Source organism: Vulpes lagopus, chromosome 13 (genome assembly GCF_018345385.1).
Source record: "Vulpes lagopus strain Blue_001 chromosome 13, ASM1834538v1, whole genome shotgun sequence".
NCBI lineage: Eukaryota > Metazoa > Chordata > Mammalia > Carnivora > Canidae > Vulpes > Vulpes lagopus.
In genome coordinates this window covers 14,614,798-14,632,004 of record NC_054836.1, presented here as the reverse complement: position 1 = coordinate 14,632,004, position 17,207 = coordinate 14,614,798, and the positions used below count along the sequence as shown (strand labels likewise).

The window sequence follows — 17,207 nt, the reverse complement described above, 5'->3', positions numbered from 1 at the left end:
GTGCCACTTGTGTTCAGAACTGGTAAGGATCAAAGAAATGAGCATTCCAGATATGTTAACACAGTCAATAAGCCCTGAGTCGGTAATGCATTTGGCATGGTCAAGGAATAAAACAGAAAGAAGCAATATATAACTGACTTTTATTGAGCAGAAAGGCAAAGTGGTAGATGAATTTGGAATAGAAGCCTAGAGCCAAATCATGTAGGGTCTTGTAGGTAATTTAAGGTTAAAGATAAGAATGGAGAGGAGAGGAAGAATCAGAAAAGTTCCAAGTCTGGGAGACAGGGCATGTGATTCAATCTTGACACCAGTGTAGAGCTGACTGCCACATATGGCAGTGGAAAGATATGGACCAGAGGACTAGGGAACTGAGAGACAAGCATTGCCAGGGACAGCAGAAGCATAAACAAGCAAGAGGATATATCCAGGAACCAGGGTCCATAGATGATGCATCAATGCAGTGGAGTTCATAGCAGGATTCCTTTCATTGCCTATATTCAAAGATACCACCTACAAATCAACCATAAATGATATTCTAAATGTATCTGCCATTCTTTCATTTATCCACTCAGGAATTGGGGACTCGATCCACCCAAAGCCTAGGGATAGGGATCAAGTCCTCACACTTTAGAGACCCAACTTTACCACCACAGTGTTACTTAAGCTGGGAAAGACAAACAGATACAAAGTATCAAAAATATCTGTGGGAATGAGTGGTTACAGGCAGTTTTCTTTGAGTTTTTTTTTTGTTTTTTTTGTTTTGTTTTGTTTTGTTGCTCCAGTGTCTTCCAAGTTTTCTGGCATGACAATGTTTTATTTTGGTAATTATGAATAAAAGCTATTCAAAAGCCAATCAATAAAGGAAATCTTTCTACTTCTTTAATCTGGTTTATTATTGGATTTATAAAAGCCTGGGCATGCCATTATAATCAGCTGTATCAAAATACTAAAACATAAGAAGAAGTGTTAACAAATAAGATAACATCATAAACCAAATTCATTATGTTCTGAACCACAACATTTAATATGTCCTTCCTATTTCTCTAAGTTTGTCCCAAATATGGTCATTAATAAAATGCTTTGTCTTAAAAATAAAAATGGTTATGGTAATCAGTTTAGGGCTTAACCAATAGTCTATTCCTCTAAAACATCCAAACAAATCCAGAGAACAAGGAAAATACATATATATTAATGATACTAATGACAATAATTTTATCAGTGCAGATATGGCATAAACCCAGTCAAATTATGCATACAGCCTGGTCAACAAAACCACCAGGACTTTATAAGACCCATTAATTTGAGAACTGAGCTTTATAGACTCTGCCAAAGTGCAGCCACATTTCTCTGCCCTGCACTCAGGGACTCCTCAACATGACATTTCCGAGCTGAAAACGCCATTGCTCGTAGCTAAATGAATATTCCCCTAAGCATTTGCTTTTCAAGATATGAGTTTCCAGGAATGAGATACCACCCACTGCCAGCTGGGTACAGATATAAATAAAGAGAAATTTACCCTTGGATAAGGAACCAAATTTTTTTGTGTGTTTATATATTTTAAACTTGGAGTTTCATCATTTTTTTAAGTTGTCCTTTTAGAAGTTATTCAGAAATATGTTAAAGAGTGAATGACTTGCCTACATTTGCATTAATTAGGATTTTTAAAAAGTGTTTGAGTTCAATGCAGTTGGTAAGTCAATCAGCTCATCTCCAAATGCCAATCTTTTGTGTCCATGTATATATTGTTCCATATTTTCTCAGGAAACTTCTGTAGTAAAAAAGACATGCCACATTTTATGTAAAAAATATTTTTAGTCACATGAAGTAAGTGTATCTTAAAATGTTCAAATATTTTTAATGAGATCTTCAATAAAAGGTATCATTGCCATCATGAGAGAATCAATGACAAAGAGTAATAGATGTTGGGCATACACACACACACACACACACACACACACACACACACACACACACGTCAGTATATAGATACAGTGTTTATGTTTACAAAATCTATTGCCCTTTGAAGCAGTAATATACTAGGTAGGCTCCAAATTCATTTGCTAATTAATGCTAATCATATTAGCATGATTATTAACCTAAGTTTCTTTTTTTTTTTTTTTTTGATTTTTATTTATTTATGATAGTCACAGAGAGAGAGAAAGAGGCAGAGACACAGGCAGAGGGAGAAGCAGGCTCCATGCACCGGGAGCCCGACGTGGGGTTCGATCCCGGGTCTCCAGGATCACGCCCTGGGCCAAAGGCAGGCGCCAAACCGCTGCGCCACCCAGGGATCCCTAACCTAAGTTTCTATGTTAATAGTAAATGTTGAAACAACTACAAGTGTATACTTGTACATTTTTTCTTTAATTTCCTTTTAAAAAATGTTTGAGAGAAGACAGGAAGGATTAAAGCTCCCACAGCAAGACTGAGCTCTAACACAGGAAAGAAGCATCATCCTTCCTGTTTGTGGTCCTAGATATGTTAGACCCACTGCAGTCTTTTTGCTATTCGAGTCCTCTGAATATTTCTTATTCTACAGAACTTGCACAGATTCCTGCAAAGTATAAACATTCCTTAACATTATGTACATTTAGATGAATGGCATTTAAAAGATGACACTCTTATTTAATCTCCTAGGAGCAACACTTCCATAATTGCTTAGTAATATTTTCAAAGGTACTTTATGTCACAGTAACTAGAATAAAATCATAGCAGGAAAACGTAGCTCACTTCCCTTTCTTCTTGAAGCTTTGAAGGTTCTATGGAAATTTTCTGCATCTCTAGGACTGCCAATTCAAAAAGTATTTATGGAGTGTATACTGCATGCATAAGCTATATTAATAAGCATTTGTCTCTCATCTTACAGTTCAAAATATTATTTCATTTACATAATGTTATTTGACCCTTGTAAGAAAGATAAGTCTTCAAATATGGCTAGTAATTTCTTGAAAACTGTGAAGACATTAAGAGAAAAAAAATTGTTTTTTTACACACATATAATGTTCTTACTATTTTGATTGAATATCTGTTGTGGTACAAAGACTTACAAATAGCACAGAGATTTACAAATGGGAGGAGGCATTGAATCCTACATGTTCTGACACATAAGCCACTGAGAAGAGCTAAAGAACCCTGTCTGTGTTTCCACAGACTCAAAGTTATGTAATTGTTATTTAGACTCCCAAAATCAAATAAGATAATAAATGGCTGGAGAGAAAACATTTGAAACCTGGTAATTTAAAAGAGACTTTAGCTCGATGTCTTACTGGATGGCTTATTTTTCAAAATATCTTATGGCAAATTACTTGATGGAGAAGATAATTTATAGTCAAGTATTCAACAGACAGTATGGAAATGTTTCTATGACCATAGAAACAACATAAGTCTGCTCCATGGGAAAAAAAAATATCCCCCACTAGTAATAGATGTATTTTCTCTATTTATAGAAATATGTATTATTAGTAATTATTTTAAAACTGTGTGAGGAGTTTTGCTTATGAGTGAGAAAACCTCTTGTCCTAACAATAAGGAAAAGCTGGGTAATTTGAAACATCAGGATTATTCTTGAGCTCCTAAGAAAACTAAGATGGCTAAAAAGTAAGAAATAATTACAATCACATAAAATATGTTTTCTCATACCCCAAATAAATTAATTTAGCAATCAATAACACACTTCTAAATACCCATGAGTCAACATGCAAGTCAAAAGTGAAATTGGAACATCTTTAATTGAATGAAAATTAAAGTACAACCTATCAAAACTTGTGAGATGCAGGTCTTAGAGAAGCATTTATAGCATTAAATGTTTACCTTGGAAAAACAAATGAGTGTCAAGTTAACAATAAAAATCCACCTTGAGAAATGAAAAAAGAAAGAGAGAAAGAAAAGAAAGAAAGAAAGAAAGAAAGAAAGAAAGAAAGAAAGAAGAAAGAAAGAAAGAAAGAAAGAAAGAAAGAAAGAAAGAAAGAAAGAAAGAAGAAAGAAAGAAAGAAAAGGAAAGGAAAGGAAAGGAAAGGAAAGGAAAGGAAAGGAAAGAAAAGAGAGAAACTAAAAAAATAGCTAATTAAATCCAAAGCAAACAGAAGGCAGGCAACAATAAAGATATGGGTAGAAATCAGTGAAACTGTTAGAGAAAAATCAATGAAACAAAAAGCTTGTTCTTTAAAAATTATCAATAAAATTGAAAAATTTCTAGTCACACTGAACAGAAAATTATCAATATCAAGAATAAGAGAGTCATTACTAATGATAAGGAAAGTGATAATAAAGACATATTGTAAGTGAACTGGTGCCAATAATTTTGACAACTTAAATGAACAAATTATTTGAGGAACAAAATGACAAAAGCTCACTTGGGAACAAATAAATAAGCTGAAAAATCTCCACAGAAAATTTAAGAAGTTGGAAGTTTTCTCATAAAGAAAGCTTCAATTCAGAGGGCTTTACTGGTAAATTCTAAAGCAAAATTTGAGAAAGAAATAATACCAATTTTACACAAACTCTTGCAAAAATTTGGAAGAGGTTTTCTTTTTTTAAGATTTTATTTATTTATTCATGGAAGACACACAGAGAGAGAAGCAGGCTCCATGCAGGGAGCCCGACATGGAACTATATCCTGGGTCTTTAGGATCACACCCTGGGCTGAAGGCGGTGCTAAACCACTGAGCCACCCAGGCTGCCCTCTTGCAGAAATTTGAAAAGAGAATAGCACGTGACTGAATCTATGATGCCAGTTATTATTCAGATACCCAAATCATATAGACTTTACTAGAAAAGAAAACTACAGGTCTAAATCCCTAATGAACATAGACTCAAAATATTCTTAAAATATTTGCAAATAGGGGATCCCTGGGTGGCTCAGCGGTTTAGTGCCTGCATTTTGCCCAGGACACAATCCTGGAGTCCTGGGATTGAGTCCCACATCAGACTCCCTACATGGAGCCTGCTTCTCCCTCTGCCTGTCTCTCTCTCTCTGTTTCTCTCTCTCTCCCTCTCTGTCTTTCTCTCTCTCTCTCTGTGATGAATAAGTAAATAAAATATTTAAAAAATATTTTCAAATAAAACCCAGCAATACATGTATGTAAAGAGACAATGCATCATGACCAGTAAGTCTTACAAAGAGTGTAGCATTGATTTAACATTCAAAATTAATATTATTTGCCTTACTAAAAGACTAAAAGAGCAAAACCATAGTCTCAATAGATGCAACACAGAATAGATGCAGAAAAATCAGTTGATGAAACACAACACTTATTTCTGATTTAAAACTCTCCTTTAGGGATCCCTGGGTGGCGCAGCGGTTTGGCGCCTGCCTGTGGCCCAGGGCGCGATCCTGGAGACCCGGGATCGAATCCCACGTCGGGCTCCCGGTGCATGGAGCCTGCTTCTCCCTCTGCCTATGTCTCTCTCTCTCTCTCTCTCTCTCTCTCTCTCTATCATAAAAAAAAAAAAACTCTCCTTTAGATAGCAATTATAAAACAAAACAAACAAAACCCCTCCAAGTTTAAGAGCATGTATCATCTTAAAACAAACAAACAAACAAAAAAAAAAAAAAAAAAGAAAAACCAAGCAACAACAAAAACCTTACAGCTAAATAACAAATAATGATCAGACACTAAAATCTTACTCATTAGATGAGAAACAAAGCAGGGTGCATATATTCACCATACCAGTGCCAACATACTTCCTTGTATTGGAAGTCCTAGATGTTACAATAAGAAAAGATAAAGGTATGAAAGACATAAAGCTTTCTTGAAAAGGAAGAAGTAAAGCTGTTTTTATTCAATAATTACATGATTTTGTATGTAGAAGATCCTAAGTATCCAGTAAATATTTACTGAAACTAACGAGGGAGTTTAGCAAGATTGTAGGGCACATACTCTATATATAAAAATCAATTATATTTCTATATATTAGAAACAGGAAAAAATTTTAAAACATCACTAAAGATAGCATCAAAAAATAATATATTTGTAGATAAAGTGATCAAAATCTCTGAAAGACCTGTATACTAAAAATTACAAGAAAAAGGAAGAAATTAAAGATCTAAGTAAATGGAAAGCTACCCCCTATTCGTAGATTAGAAGATTCACTAGAGTTATGATGTCAGTTCCCTCAAATTTATTTAAAGATTCAAGGCAATCACAATCATAATCCTAGCAGGTCTGACTGTAAAGGTTTGTAAGCTGATTCTAAAACTTAAGTGATATAGCAAAAGGCTAGAATGGCAGTTCTCAACCCGGGGACGTTTCCTTCCCCAGGAACATTTGGTAATGTCTGAAGACACTTTGGTGTTTACACCTAGGGTAGCTGCTATTAGCAAGTAGTGAGTAGAGGCCAGGGATGCTATTAAACATCCTACAATGCCCAGGAGAGCCTGCCACAACCAAGGATTATTTGATGGACAGTGCCAACAGCTCCACAATGGAGAAATCCTGGACCAGAAAAGGCAAACAACTTTGAAAAAGATGAACAATGGATGACATACTACTTCACATCAGTGTGATATTGATGGAAAGGTGGATGTAGTTATCAATAGAACAGAACAGAAAATCTAAAAATTAATACATATATATATTTATAGATGTATAATAATCCATATATGTGTGTGTGTGTGTGTGTGTGTGTGTGTTGTGAGACTGACATGACAACACAGGGGCCCGTGGGACCTTTTTGGAGTCATGGGAATATTCTGTATCTTGATTGTAGTGATGGTGACCTGTTTAACTTTGGTCGAAACTCATTGAAATGTACCATAAAAAAGGTGAATTTTATGTTAACTGAATAACTCAGAGTAAGGAAGCAAACAAAAATGAGGCTTTGGTTTTCCTATAAAACTGAAGAATCCAGATGTAGGAGAAATTAAACCTCAAAACTTTTTCAGTTCATCTCCATTTTGCTGTTGTATAGCTTGGGATCATATATAGTTGGAAATTACAAAGAAAAGTTATCTCAACAGGGGGATACCTGGGTGGCTCAGCAGTTTAGCGCCTGCCTTCCACCCAGGGCTGATCCCAGAGACCCGGAATCGAGTCCCTCATCAGGCTCCCTGCATGGAGCCTGCTTCTCCCTCTGCCTGTGTCTCTGCCTCTCTCTCTCTCCCTGTGTTTCTCATGAATAAATAAATAAAATGTTTAAAAAAAAAGCAAAGTATCTCAACATAAGGAAGTACTTGCTAACAGCCCAAATGGAGTGCACTTCTTGGAGAGGATATAGTGGTGTATTCCTTAAAACGTATTTTAATAGCTGTAACAAAGAAAAAAATCCCATGGCCAAAAAATCTTGGTTTAAACAATACTAAATAGATATTTTGTTTGCAGATTCTATTACAGCCTTTAATGTATGCAATGTGGAATCCCTAAAAGGGACTGTAATATCATCATGTAGTATATACAGTATATACAGATGATGGTGAGATTAAATGTCCCTTAAGGTTCTCTTCTAATGCTAAAATTATTTAAGTTTAAAAAACAAAAACAAAAACATGTAGGCACCGGGGTGGCTCAGTGGTTGAGCGTCATGATCCCGGGGTCCTGGGATAGAGTCCTGCATCAGGCTTCATGCAAGGAGCCTGCCTCTCCCTCTGCCTAGGTCTCTGCCTCTCTCTGCATCTCTCATGGATAAATAACTAGAATCTTTAAAAAATAAAAATAAATAAAAATAAAATTTGAAAAAACATGCATTCAACATCATAGGCTATGGCTTATAAATAATCATCAGAAATATATATTCTTAATAGCAAGGATTTGTAGCATTCACAGTGGCAAGGACAATATGTTCTATTTCTTTCCTGTTCCTTATGATACAATAAAACACAGTACATATTGACTGATTTAGATATGAATAAAAGTTCCATCAATATGTAAACAAACCAAACATTGAAACAAAGTTGTATTGAAAGATCGTGTGGTACAGAATACACTATTCTTGCTATCTTTCCTAAAACATGTTTGCTGTTATATAAACTGTCTGCGTTCTCAGCACTGTTTGACTTTGAAAACATGGAAATGAATCCACTTGACTCAGTATGAAGAGACACGTCTCAGGGAGGAAATCTCATTATTTCTTGCTCCTCCAATACCAGTGCTGGTAATCACATTCCTGTAGTTTATACACTTCTACTTTCAGGACCTGGGGAAGGGTGAAGGGACAGCTGCTGGGTAATGAGCTCCAACAGAGAGAAGATTCCAACTTCAATTATATACCAGAGAAATATCTTTTCTGAAACAACAAAGATCTATTAAATCCTGATAAATTGTTTTTGATATTCAGCATTTAATAAAGCTAAGTTAAAGCAGACAGAAAGAAGCTTTTTCCTCTTTATAATTTGCTCTATGAGAAGTATTAGGGATTGTCTGTGATTTTGTTTATAGCTGGCAAATCTAATCGTAGAATTCATCAGCATGTAAGACAAGTCACACCCATGCATTTATGTATACAACTGCCATTTGGGTCTTTGGGAAAGAATGCCATTAATGAATCTCATTGCATTTAAATGTTACATGACTTTAAATGTTACAAACAATTCAGGGAGATAGTGCCCCTAAAAATAAGGTCTTTCGATAGTCACTTCCATAAAATACTCCGTAGTGAATATAAAAAAGGCAGTAAAAACACACTTGAAGAATGGAAATATTTAAAGAAAACATGTCAAGGAGAACCAATATACTAGAAAAGACCTCTTAATATTTATTTTTACTTGATGGTCTCACTTGTCTAATCTAAATACCCTTTGGTCTTTTGTCTTATGTAATTCTTTGTTCTTTCATTTATTTGTTTAAAATTGTTAATTGAGGGGCACCTGGGTAATTGAGTGGTCGAACATCAGCCTTTGGCTCAGGTCGTGATCCTGGGGTCCTGGGATCGAGTTCTGCATCTCCCTCTGCCTAAGTCTCTACATCTCTCTCTGTGTCTCTCATGAATAAGTAAAATCTTAAAAAAATAAAATAGCAGAAAATTGTTAATTGAGCACCTAGAATATGCTAGGCTTTTTTTTTTCTAGGGTGAAGAGAGATATATCAAAGACAAAAACTCTATAATAATTCAATGCAAAAACAAAAAGCCAAATCAAAATAAAATACAAACACCTAACCAAAAACACAATCTGTCTACACTCTACCTACTATGCTTCAGTTTCTACTGAACACAGCCTTTTCACTCATACACATTCCAGAATGAAATAAAGTTACTAATTTTAAAGATGAAAAACTACATGGTCTTACACATATTAGAAAAGAAGTATTGGGGATCCCTGGGTGGCGCAGCAGTTTAGCGCCTGCCTTTGGCCCAGGGCGCGATCCTGGAGACTTGGGATCGAATCCCACGTTGGGCTCCCGGTGCATGGAGCCTGCTTCTCCCTCTGCCTATGTCTCTGCCTCTCATTCTCTCTCTGTGTTTCTATGAATAAAAAAATAGAATCTTAAAAAAAATCACGATTATAGTTCTGATAGAATCACAATAGAATCTATCAAATAGCTTGTTTCCAAAACAGAATTATGTTTTGTTGTTAAATCATACCCTCTCTTGCCAGCTAGAATCAGGAAATGTTTACAGCAACCTAGCGGGATCACAAGAAGAGAAGGAGGATTTCATGTGCACAAAGAGAAAGCCGTTGATTCCTCAAGGAAGTCCTGGATGTCAAGTTTCCTTATTATAGCAACTGTAAAAGATGTGGTGTGGAACTTCCATGAAATCAGTGGTTCCATAATCCATAGCACTACCAGAATCACAGCTGATAACGGTATAAAGATGTATTGATGATCAGTACTTCCCTTTTAGCTAGAAATCTCTGTTAATTAACAAACCTTTGGTAAATGTGTTAGGTCTGATATTCCTCTTGAACCACAGGTTATTTTTTTTTTCAGGACCCTAATGATCTAGTAAAAAGTAGGATTCACTAAGATTTCCTGACTAGTTACCTCACCTTTACACAGGAGCACTCTCACACCACCCCTCAAAATCTCCATTTCCATACCTATTTGGAAGTTTAATTTCTATGATAGCCACAGGAAATTTTTGGCCTAAGCTTTGCATATGATAAAGGGACATGATCTAGGAGCTCAATACTACAGGTAGGTTGAGAATAGAACTCAGGAAATATTCTGAGAATTGGTCATATCAGGACTAGAACCAAAAGATAAATGTATCACCACATCTTCTTTCTACTTGGCTTTCATCCTTTATTCACTGAACTACTTAAGGCAAGAATCTAAGTAAGTAGGGGATCCCTGGGTGGCTCAGCGGTTCAGCACCTGCTTGTGGCCCAGGGTGTGATCCTGGAGACCCAGAATCGAGTCCCACATCGGACTCCTGCATGGGGACTATTTCTCCCTCTGCCTGTGTCTCTGCCTCTGTCTTTCTGTGTCTCTCATAAATAAATAAATAAATAAAATCCTTTTTTAAAAAAGTATTTCTTGTTAAAAAAAAAAGAATTAGTGAGTATACTATACAAAATATATGTGCTAGATATGAGCCAACTAAAGTAATTAGCCAGAAAGTTGATAATGATTAGCCAATGAAAACAACTAAGAAAACAGTAATGGCAACAATAACACTCAGAGCTGTAACCAAGAAACAAAATACTTTCCTGCTACTATCTGTGTCTTATCATTCATAATTGGATATTATAAACCCTTTCTCTTCCAAAGGTTTCCAATTATCTATGATTACAGACTAATGTCAGGCGTCCTGGTAATTTTAATTTGAAAGAGATTACCTTGTTCACTAAAGGCATTTCTGTCATTTTGCTTCTTTTTTAGGGAAACACCCCTGGATCTCTTCAGAAATCAAAATACAGACTAAAAATAGGACATCCCAAAAATGTGTGCCAGATGTATCATATCTAGGGCTTTTCTCACCCCAGGGTATTTGCCAACTCCCACTTGACACATCCCAAATATTTTTAGCACTTCAAAGTCTCTTGCTTATTGCTGGCACAGCTGGTAGCTAAAAATACTTATACTGTATAATGCTACTTTATAAGTCAAAGATTATTTTTTAAGTATCATTTATGCAGAATAAGTTTTCACAATGGGAGCTCAGAATAGAGAGGGTCAGGACATGAGGGCCATGAAGACCCTTCTATAAGAATGATAGGACTCAATTAGCTACATTTTCAAAAGAATCCTAATGACTGGGCTGTCTGGTACAGCCAGGGTAGACCTAGCAACTTGCACATCTACAGACAGGTAATGGTAACACTGATAAGGTTTGGAAGGAGCTAGAGGGACACAGTCACAGATAAAGTGGGGCTCAGGGAAAGCATACACAGGCTTGTAGGAGGCTGGTCCATGAAATAATTCCATTAGGAGAAGAATTAAGCAAGTACAGCAAAATGTAAATGCATGGTCATTTAAGGACAGGGTTTGAACAAGGTACGGTTTCTATTATTATAAACGAGGAGGTAATGAGGGAATGATTGTGAAGCCATCAAAGGGGGCAAAAGTCAATAGGAAATATATGTGCCTGAAATAGACGTGGTTATCACTTGAGAAAAGGCTAAAAAACAATTACTGGAAACTATAATATCTGGATCACAGAAAGAACCAGGGGGAAGGGAGAAGACAGCGAAATTCTGCAGTCAGTGAACTTGTGTTCTATGACAGGATGTCTCAAGGACAAGGATAAAGTGAGGCCAATTCTTAGGCTACCTATACAACGAGAAATATATAGGGTCATGGATTTAAGCAGCTCTCCACGTAGGCTTCACTGAGGACTTTAAGTGAGCACAGCATCTTTGACCATCAACAAGGTGATGGTGATGCTCTTCTTCACATACAGAAAGCATGGAATAACTCCTTTTGGTTTAAACCACAATCTTGTTTTCTACTACAAGCACCATTGTTTCTCTGTTAAGGTGAGTCAGATTTTCTCAGAAGTCCATCTGATTTTCTGAACTCTTCTTGACCAAATATCTTTTTTTCTATACAGAATATAATCAAAGTAGTTAACAGCATTCGATTCTACAGAATGAGTATTCACTCGTGGCTGCTGCGATGCTTCTTTTGAATAGGGCAGTGTCAAAGGCTGGCTGTGATTTACCATATCCAAAAGATAAATTCTCAAAATTCTGAAAAACAAATCTGTCAATTTTGGCACTTCTTTCATGATCAGGGCATACCTGGGAATACAGGAACATTTCCAAAAGAATCTTGAAAGACCTAGTCCTCTTCAGTCAATTGCCAGGATATATGAACTGCCACTCACTTTTTCATTCTTTTGGGGAGACCTGCACTTGTGTAACAAACCACAAGGCAGCTGTTTTTTTTTTTTTTTCCTGGCAGCAATCAAGCTCTGATTTGTAATTTAGTAGAAACTCAGGCATAAGAATAAAATAGGGTGTCTTCTCTTTTTTCTTTTTAATGAAATCAGAAACACAAAAATGGTTAGCAAAAATACGAGTTCTATATAAATGCAAGTTCACGTTTTCTTCGATTGGTGCCACAGGTAATTCTGAAGCAGAATTAAGAAAATCACCCAGTGGTGATATCATGAATGTTTCATTGCTGGACAAGTGGAGAGATGAATTGGGAAATGCCAACAAATGAGAGTAGGGTACAATATTACTCTCCTCCCACCTCCAATGAAGACCTTGTAAAGAAATCTTATGATGTGGATCATTTCTTTGACTAAAAGAGCACAGTTAAATACCTCTGCCTTAGGTTCTCCAGAAAAGCGTGACTAAAATCACAGATGCTCTCCACCCTTTGTCCTCAAGGCTTGCCTTCATCAGGTTTACCTGGGACTTCAGCCTGTGCTCTGGAATGCAGTGATGAGTTCTAAACTGTCACATATTGCCATTAGTCGCAGTATTTCTCCCTTGCTGCCTGCCCTGAGGACCTCTATAGAACGAGGTTTCTGCTTTAAGTTTTTGGTCTAGAAACACCGTTTCTCTCCAAGACTTGACTCCAGTCTATAAGGCACATGCCTTAACACCGTGCCTAGGTGTTTTCCATATGGTGCTTTCTATTTCACTATCCTGCCGTGACTGTGAAGATCACATCATAACCTTATTCTGATTATAGTCTTTTCGACGTGCAGGGCTTTCTCTCCTGCCATGCTTTGCCTTGCCTGCTGGATCAGAATCTTTGCCTCGGACACCTGACTGCTGTCGCCTAACGTACCCCATCCCTTCTTGTCTGTGTGTTCAGTGGCACAGCTGCTCCTGCAGGGGCCAGTTGCTGCAGCCAGACTGGATTCTTCAGCTTTTCTGAGAAGGGCATCCAGCAATGATTTTTTTTCTTTTCTATTATCCTTGTTTTGTTTTTTGTTTTGTTTTTATTTTGTTTTTATTTTTTTTAAATTTTTTTTTATTATTTATTTATGATAGTCATACAGAGAGAGAGAGAGAGAGAGGCAGAGACATAGGCAGAGGGAGAAGCAGGCTCCATGCACCAGGAGCCTGACGTGGGATTCGATCCCGGGTCTCCAGGATCGCACCATGGGCCAAAGGCAGGCGCCAAACCGCTGCGCCACCCAGGGATCCCTGTTTTGTTTTTAATTTCAAGTATCCATTTTATATGAGCCATCTCCAATTATAATAAAATAGAGGCAATTCTAAATTCGAATATGGGGATCCCTGGGTGGCGCAGCGGTTTGGCGCCTGCCTTTGGCCCAGGGCGCGATCCTGGAGACCCGGGATCGAATCCCACGTCGGGCTCCCGGTGCATGGAGCCTGCTTCTCCCTCTGCCTATGTCTCTGCCTCTCTCTCTCTGTGTGTGTAACTATCATAAAAAATAAATAAATAAATAAATAAAAATAAATAAATTCGAATATGGGTTGTTTTCAGAATGGTCATTGAGGAATGCATTTATCTCTCAAAATCAATGCTCTAATTAGTAATTATATCATATTTTCAATTTGTTACATAGTGACCAAAACATTTAACCCCTAAGGAAGCTAAACTGTAGCTATAAAGGGATATTAGAAAAGATTTCTGGTTGTATCACTGGTGTCTAAAGTATCCATACACTTTTCCTTTTATTCATAACACCTTGGAAGCTATTCTATCCTCAGGTTCTGCAGCTACCCCCTCAACACTGTATAATTAAGATTGACAAAGCCTCCTTGGACATCAACTTCCAAAAAATCAGACACTGAGAATAAGGTCCATATAGAAGTCCAGCCATATGGTTTATGCCCAGTGAAAGTGCAGGGGGGTAGTAGTGATTAGTCTTCCAAGGTTGCCATAACAAAATGGCATAGACTGAGCGGCTTCAACTACAGAAGTTTATGATCTCATTGTTCTGAAGGCTAGAGTCCCAAGATCAATGTTCCAACAGGTTTGGTTTTTCCTGAGGCCTCTCTCTTAGGCTTGTGGATGGTCATTTTCTTGTTGTGTCCTCACATGGTCTCTCCTCTGTAAGCACAATTTCTTTGTGTCCTTTCATATATACAAAAATCCTCTTATAAGGACACCAGTCAGGTTGGATTAGGGCACAATCTAACGACCTCCTTTTAACTTAATCACCTGCTTTAAGACTTGCTGGCTGGCTCAGTGGTTGAGCATCTGCTTTTGGCTCAGGTCGTGATCCTGTGTTCTTGGAACTGAGTCCCACATTGGGCTCCCCCCAGGGAGTCGGCTTCTCCCTCTGCCTATATCTCTGCCTCTCTCTGTGTGTCTCTCATGAATAAACAACTAAATAATCTTGAAAAAAAAAAAAGACTTGATCTCCAAATAGGGTTACATGTGGAGGTGCTGGGGGTGAGGACTTTAGCACATGATTTTAGGGGGATGTAATTCAGCCCACCACAGGTAGGAAGCACCAATCTCCTCACTGGTGACACAGGCCCTAGTATGGCAGGATCCACATATAAACCGTAGTGATGATGACCTCAGAGCAGAGCAGTGACCAAAGCACTCATGCTTAGTGGTAAAACCTATTTATTGCTGAAAATGTTACTAATGTGAGACCTAGGAATCATAAATCAACAATAATTCACAGGCAGATCATTAGTAATTGACACTAAGTAGTACCTACACCCCGATACACAAGGATTAGGGAAAAAGAAATGTTTTCACCAACTGCAGACCCACAGCATAGTCCTAGATCAGTTTTGTTAATAAGTTACTTGAAATATTTCAGTCACTTCTATACATTGTTTAAAATCATAGGTATCACCAATCAAGATAAAAAAAACAAATAATTTACTCATCAAATCTAAAGTATTTACTGTGTAAGGCAGAGAGTTTCAGATGCTGGTTGTACAGGAGTGAACGAAACAAAGACATTCCTTTTCTCATGGAGACTGTTGGGTAACAGAAGAGATCATAAGCAGAAAGGTAGATATGTATTCCCAGTAATGAGGAACACTATGTCTATGAATAAAAATAAACTTGAATGTAGAGATAGAGTTACAATAGTGTTATTTTTGTCCTGAATAAAATGAGGGAGAAATGTGCACCTCTGTAGAAAAACTTTCCAGGTAGAGGGTTCAGTGGGTGCCAATGCTTGGTTGTCTGAGGAACAGTCAGGAAATTACACAAATGTAAGCCAGAAGTAGGTAAGACACAAACCAGAACAGGTAGTCGATGTCCTATTATGTAAGGATATATAGGGGAAAAAATCCTTGCCAAACAGGTAACACGTAAATGGTCGGTGTTTATAGTATACAAAAAGCACCTATAAGGGATTCCTGGGTGGCTCAGTGGTTGAGCATCTGCCTTCAGCTCGAGGCATGATCCTGGGGTCCTGGGATGGAGTGCAACATCCGGCTCCCTGTATGGAGCCTGCTTTTCTCTCTGCCTCTCTCTCTCTGTGTCTCTCACAAATAAACAAATAAAATCTTTAAAAAAAAAAAAAGGAAAACCTATAAGATGATGGGAAAAGTCCAAATGAAGTCAAAGGATAGGATGATTCACAGACAGGGAAATCTAACAGGACAAGGAAAGTATCTCCAAGATACCATGCACATCAAGAAGAGCAAATTTAAACAATAATTGGATATGATAGTTTTTCACAAATCAGATGCTTTTAGAAAGGGAGGAGGGAAGAAAAGATAAGAAATGACAATATTTAGAATGGCAAGAATGCACATAATGGACTATCTCACAAATGACTGCTGGAGATATAGATCGTTTTAGCCATTTTTGAAGACAGTCCAGCAATCTTTTAAAACTACACATACCCTCTGGCCCACCAATTCAATTCTTGGAAATCTACCCTAGAGGGAAAAGTGCACTAATTGGAAAGCTATCTGTTGAAACATTACTTGTAGTCGCAAAGCAAAAACACAGCTAGAAACGACATAAATGGGTATTGCTAGAATGGCCGCTACATCATGGTACATGCAACCTCTGAAATACTATATATGTATTTAAAATAATGTTTTATTTTTTTTATTGAGCTAGAGAAGTATCTGTGATATCTTAAACACAGAAGGCAAATTTATCTGCTTTAACTATTTTTGTAAAATAAACTTAAAGATACTTCCATTTTATATCTAAACTTATTTCCATATGTTTGTATGAGGATAAACTAAGGTGAAGGACATATACCATACTGATTAAGATTTATTGCCTCACAGGAAAATGAGGAAGATGATAAAATTAATCACTATTATTCTTTAAAGTTTTTATTTAAATTCCAGTTAATTAACATATAGTGTTATATGTTTCAGGTGTATGATATAATGATTCAACAATTCCATACATCACCCTGTGCTAATCACAGCAAGTACACTCATTAGTATCCCTCACCTATTTAACCCATTCCCCAACCAACTCCCATCTGGTGACCATCAGTTTGTTCTCTATGGCTAAAAGTTTGTTTCTTGGGCAGCCCTGGTGGCTTAGCAGTTTAGCGTCGCCTTCAGCCCAGGGCATGATCCTGGAGACCCAGAATCGAGTCCCACGTCGGGCTCCCTGCATGGAGCCTGCTTCTCCCTCTGCCTGTCTCTCTCCCTCTCTCTCTCTCTTTCTCTCTCTGTCTCTGATAAATTAATTTAAAATCTTTAAAAAAATAAAAGTAAAGGTTTGTTTCTTGATTTGCCTCTTTTTTCCCCTATGCCCATTTACTTTGGTTCTTAAATTCCACAAGTGAAATCATATGGTATTTGTCTCTTTCTGACTGACTTACTTCACTTAGCATAAAACAAACATCCAAAAAAATGAATAATCCAATTTAAAAAATGGGCAGAAGACACGACTAGACATTTTTCCAAAGAAGACATACAGATGGCCAACAGACACATGAAAAGATGCTCAACA

The 17,207-nt window shown here is 37.1% G+C and overlaps 1 protein-coding gene across 1 annotated transcript in view; it reads right to left on the bottom strand.

Annotated features, from left to right (window-relative positions):
- Nucleotides 1-17,207, bottom strand: part of ZNF804B (zinc finger protein 804B) — a 488,693-nt gene that overhangs the window by 309,613 nt on the left and 161,873 nt on the right. The gene's annotated exons all lie outside the window — the stretch shown is intronic.